This window comes from Babylonia areolata, chromosome 13 (assembly GCF_041734735.1).
Source record: "Babylonia areolata isolate BAREFJ2019XMU chromosome 13, ASM4173473v1, whole genome shotgun sequence".
NCBI lineage: Eukaryota > Metazoa > Mollusca > Gastropoda > Neogastropoda > Buccinidae > Babylonia > Babylonia areolata.
In genome coordinates this window covers 40,021,298-40,026,297 of record NC_134888.1, presented here as the reverse complement: position 1 = coordinate 40,026,297, position 5,000 = coordinate 40,021,298, and the positions used below count along the sequence as shown (strand labels likewise).

The 5,000-nt window shown below is 42.6% G+C and overlaps 1 protein-coding gene across 1 annotated transcript in view; it reads right to left on the bottom strand.

Moving 5' to 3' along the window:
* Positions 1-5,000, bottom strand: part of LOC143289276 (semaphorin-5A-like) — a 200,424-nt gene that overhangs the window by 137,934 nt on the left and 57,490 nt on the right. Inside the window, exon 3 of the mRNA XM_076598278.1 lies at positions 4,004-4,027. The gene's annotated coding sequence lies outside the window, so the exon portion shown is untranslated. The remainder of the gene's footprint in view (positions 1-4,003; positions 4,028-5,000) is intronic.

The window sequence follows — 5,000 nt, the reverse complement described above, 5'->3', positions numbered from 1 at the left end:
CTTATCAGATCGACAACAACTGGTCTGCATCAAATCTTCCAAATCAACTTTTCAAGAAATAAGGTATGGTGTACCACAAGGATCAATTCTTGGCCCCCTTCTTTTCTCCTTGTACATTAATGATTTGCCTCTTTATATCAAATCTAATTGTGAATTGTTTGCCGATGACAACTCCATACACTCCGACCACACATGCATTAAAGTTCTGACATCCAATTTACAAGACAGTGTGAACAGATTAGTTAATTGGACAGAACATAACCATATGTCTCTCAATGCTCAAAAAACTAAATGCATGTCTGTAACAACTCGACAGAAACGCCAGATAATGCCAACAAATGTTTTCAATATTTTCATTTCCAATGTTAGAATTGAAGAAGTCAAATCACACAAAGTTTTAGGTGTAGTTATCGATAATGATTTATCATGGTCTGAACATATTACTTATTTATGTAAAAGGATGTCTCAAAAAGTATTCCAGTTATCAAAAATAAAACACTTTCTAAATACACATGCCCGTAAACAATTCTTTAATGCTCACATACAGTCGATAATAGATTATGCTTCTACTTTGTGGGATTCTACTAGCGCTAATACTCTAAAACCTCTTGTTAGATTATACAAACGTGCTTTGAAATTAGTTTTATTAAAGTCAAGTTCATTAACTCCTAATGATTATAGGTCACTTGATATCCTCCCACTGGAGCTAAAACTAGAATATAATAAGGCTGTTTTTATGCACAAAATAGTAAGCGGCTACGCACCTCCTTCAATTATAAATAACTTCCCAGTAAATAACATAAGACATGTACATAAGTTGCATATACCTCGTCCAAATCTTGATCTTTTTAAGTCCAGCCTAACATACAGCGGGGGAACGTATTGGAATCATTTACCATCACGTTTAAAATAAAACATAGACTCACTTTGTTTACACAAGTGAGTCAAAAATTACTAACCACAACAACTTTAAGCAAAATCTAAAAATGTACCTATTCACAAAAATTGACGTCACCTGAAATCCAACATTGCTTTCGACAATTTGTGAGTTCCCTCTCACTCTCTCTTGAGTGGATGCATTTGTGTGTGTGTGTGTGTGTGTGTGTGTGTGTGTGTGTGTGTGTGTGTGTGTGTGTGTGTGTGTGTGTGTATTTCATGATTTTTTTTTCTTTTCTTTTCTTCTCTTCTTCTTCCTTTTGTGGAATGGCTTTGAATTGTGAAATAATGGTATATTTTGATTGTGTTTTGATTTTGTGCTCATTTTCGCTTTTTAGCTTTATTCCCTCTTTAGGGCGAGGGCTGGATGTAAAAAAGCATGTTACTTGCTTATCTATTACCCTCGTTAATAAAGATTTTGTCTTGTTTGTCTTGTCTCTATTGTACGTCTCTCTCTCTGACAAGACGTGTTTCAGTTGTTCTCAAGTCAGTATGTGAAAACTGTGATTTCGACATAACGTACAATGACAAATTCTACATCAGATAAATAAGCTACCTTGGTATGTTACTTATGTGTCCATGAATGGTTTACCAGGAAGTGTGTGGATGCTGTGAAAGTATCAGTATCAGTAGCTCAAGGAGGAGTCACTGCGTTCGGACAAATCCATATACGCTACACCACATCTGCCAAGTAGATTCCTGACCAGCAGCGTGACCCAACGCGTTTTGTCAGGCCTTCAGAAAAAAATTAATAAAATAATAATAATAATAATAATAATAATAATAATAATAAAGAAATAACATAAAATAAATGAAAATAAATTAATTAATTAATTTATTTAATTTAATTAAAATATATAAATAAGAAATAAAAAATTAAAATTAAAAAACACCAAAAATAAAAAATAAAAAATAAAAATTTAAAGTAAATAAATAAATAATAGATAAATACATAAAAAAAAGAACTACTACTAATAATAATGATATTTATAAGGCGCAAAAACTTGATGAAGTCAACTGTAAGCGTACAAAACAAGAAAAAAAATTTAAGATATAAAAAAAATTATAAAGCGTGGCAGAAGTGGGCCGGGGACCGCGGGACCGAGTTAAACAAAGAAGGCAGTGTCCAGGTTTGGCACGTGGGGCCCAGTGAAACAAAGAAGGCAGTGTCCAGGTTTGGCACGTGGGACCCAGTGAAACAAAGAAGGCAGTGTCCAGGTTTGGCACGTGGGGCCCAGTGAAACAAAGAAGGCAGTGTCCAGGTTTGGCACGTGGGGCCCAGTGAAACAAAGAAGGCAGTGTCCAGGTTTGGCACGTGGGGCCCAGTGAAACAAAGAAGGCAGTGACCAGGTTTAGCACGTGGGGCCCAGTGAAACAAAGAAGGCAGTGTCCAGGTTTGGCACGTGGGGCCCAGTGAAACAAAGAAGGCAGTGTCCAGGTTTGGCACGTGGGGCCCAGTGAAACAAAGAAGGCAGTGTCCAGGTTTGGCACGTGGGGAAGAAGGCAGTGTCCAGGTTTGGCACGTGGGACCCAGTGAAACAAAGAAGGCAGTGTCCAGGTTTGGCACGTGGGGCCCAGTGAAACAAAGAAGGCAGTGTCCAGGTTTGGCACGTGGGGCCCAGTGAAACAAAGAAGGCAGTGTCCAGGTTTGGCACGCGGGGCCAGAAATACCGCGGCGATGGCGCGGGCCAGTGCAGTGTGCGCTGGGAATGTCTGGCATTAAGAAACTTTTTTTTTTTAATCCCAGACGCTAGACGCACCACCTTCAGTCAGTCAGAGACAGACAGACAGACAGACAGACAGACAAAAAGACAGACAAGCAGGAAACATAAACAAATCATTCCAAAACACACTGTTTCTACATGATATCTGAATGCCTGGTTCACAAAGTTTCAGTCCTGTACTGAACACATACATGAATGCTGAAGCCTTCGCTGCGGTTTCCGTGCAAACAAGTGGGTTTGTGTACCGTGGGGCGAAGAAGGTCTTCGAACCGACAGACCAAGACAGACAGACTGACTGGGTGAAACATGTATTATCTCCACCTTTGAGAGAGGGGGGAGGGGGTTAGTGTGCGAGACAATGAGAGAGAGAGTGGGGGGGGGAAGATAGGGGAGAGGTGGGGGGAGGGCATACAGGAGAAGCAGAAGAAAAAAAATGAGAGTGGGGGGGGGGGGAGGAGGAGGAGACACGAGGAAAGAGAAGATGAGGAGGGAGGAGGGGAGAGGGGGGGGAGAACGGTTGTGGGGGAGGTGGGGGAGAGGAGGAGGAGGAGAAAAAGGAGAACAAGAACAACAAGGAGGACAGGGTAGAAGTGGAGGAAGGGAAGAAGTTCAGTTCAGTTCAGTTCAGTTACTCAAAGAGGCGTCACTGCGTTCGGACAAATCCATATACGCTACACTGCATCTGCTAAGCAGATGCCTGACCAGCACCCAACACGCTTACTCAGGCCTTGAGAGAAAAAAAAAAGTGCAGGATGGATACATCATTAATCAAAGTATTTAAATACTTTTTTTTTAATTGATAAATGAATGAATAAGTACATAAATAGATAAATAAACGCACGGATATCATAAAAAAGAAAAACAACAACAACAAGAGGTTTCACTTTCAAGAAGGCGTTAAAGCGTACCTGTAGACAAATCCATAAACGCTACACCACCATCATGCTCGAACGCGCTGATCGGATCTTGAAAGAAGAAGGGGGCGGGCGGGAATGGGAGGGGGGGCGTGGCAAGGAAATAGAGTGAGAGACAGATAGAGAGACAGACGAAAAGAGAGGGGAGAATGACGGGCATGAAAAACATACTCAGGGCAAACACAGACGGTCAGAAATAGACAGGCAGATAAACAAACACTGAAAGACAGAAAGAGACAGACAGACAGACATTAACGAACAAAAAAGACAGACAGACATTAACGAACAAAAAAGACAGACAGACAGACATTAACGAAAAAGACAGACAGGCAGACATTAACGAACAGACAAAGACAGACAGACGGACGGACGGACAGACAGACACAAGGGAGAGAAACAGCAGGGACACGTTATGTCCGTCATACGTACCACAGCTTCCTCTGTACCCTTCCTCTGCAACATAACAACGTCAGAAACAAAATCAGTAAACTGAGCAACACTTTTGGATATCACACTGTCTGTCTGTCTGTCTGTCTGTCTGTCTCTCTCTCTCTCTCTCTCTCTCTCTCTCTCTGTCCTGTATGACCTACCCCCCCAACTCCCCACTGAAATGAACCTTTCTTCAATTAAACATCATCATCGTCATCATCTCTCTCTCCCTCCCTCCCTCCCTCCGTGACACAAAGACAAATAGCCACCGAGGAAGACAGACGGACGGACGGAGAGAGAGAGAGGGGGACGGGGGGATCGGGGGGGGGGGGAGCTAGGAAGAAAGATGAAGACAGAAACAGGGGGGAGAGAATCCTTCTTCCTTTAAAAGCCAAGTAAACAAGTAAAGGGACACACACACACACACACACACACACACACACACACACACACACACACACACACACACACATCCATCCATATATATATATATATATATATATATATATATAATGAAATGAAACACGAGACATGCATTACCAGAGACCGAAAATAAAACAGAAACCCGACAACGTTCACATTCTACTGCTGTAAATAAACACGCACATGATCAATCCGAATCAGATGGCACAGAGAAGAAGAACAGCCTGGGGGTTTATCAAGGACTTTCCTCCCTCTCTCTCTCTCTCTCTCTCTCCTCCTCTCTCTCTCTCTCTCTCTCTCTCTCCCTCCCTCTCTCTCTGTCTCTCTCTCTCTCTCTCTCTCTCTCTCTCTCTCTCTCTCCCTCTCTCTCTCTGTCTCTCTCTCCCTCTCTCTTTCTCTGTCTCCTCTCCCTCTCTCTCTCTTTTTCTGTGGCTCGCTCATCTCTTCCACACCCACCGACCTACACCCCTGGTTCCCCCCCCCCACCCCGACCCACCCCTAAACCGCCTTCCGAAAACCGTCCTCAACTCAACCCCACCCCACCCCAACTACCCTCTTACCCTATTGTATCGCT